Genomic DNA, 764 nt, shown 5'->3' with positions numbered 1-764 from the left:
CTCCCTGTCTGTTTCCTCCCGCGGGGGTCCTGGGGTGGGCGGGGGGTGGTGAGGAGGGGCACAGGGGTCTCAGAAGGGGCTGGAGGGAGGGTAGATGGGCACAGCACGCCTGAGCCTGAGCCTGCCTGGCTCCACTGGGCCGTGTGCACGCAGAAGTCTTTATTAAAGGACCGGGGAGGGGTCAGAGGGCCCCTAGGAACGCCACTGCCAGCTCTGCACCAGGTGGGACACAGGTGGGTGCGCCGTTGTGTATCTGCCCAGCAGAGCCACCTCCACTGCGCTCATGTCACGAGGGGCCGGGCTGGCTTTGGCAAAAGGGAGGCGCGGGGTCTGGCAGAGGAGGGAGGGAGCGGAGCACAGCACTGCCCCTGGGTCAGGCGGCCGCGGGTGAGCACGTGCGCGCGCGGTACGGGGGGGCAGGCCAGGGCAGCCCACCCGCTGTCCGGCCCCACCCGGCTCACGCGCTGCTTGCCATTCTCCCGGCAGCCGCCCAGGAGGCAGGGGGGCAGGGAGATGCGGCCTGTAACCCCTTGGACTCAAAGGGCACCCCCAGGAGGCCTCCCTCTCCCAAAAACACCACCGTGACCCAGAGGCGGCGAGGACTTGGGGCTGAGCAGCTTCTGACTGGGGCAGGGGCAGCGTGGCTCTGAGACCAGCGCCCGGTCACCTCCTCACACACCCACCTTGTTGGGCTGTGGCTGTACGTCAGGGCACACCTGGCCCGGCACAGCCTCGGGGTTCCACCAGAGGTGGGAACAGGAGCC

The sequence above is a fragment of the Balaenoptera ricei genome, chromosome 17 (assembly GCF_028023285.1).
Source record: "Balaenoptera ricei isolate mBalRic1 chromosome 17, mBalRic1.hap2, whole genome shotgun sequence".
Taxonomy (NCBI): domain Eukaryota; kingdom Metazoa; phylum Chordata; class Mammalia; order Artiodactyla; family Balaenopteridae; genus Balaenoptera; species Balaenoptera ricei.
Note: the sequence above shows the minus strand (reverse complement) of the source record.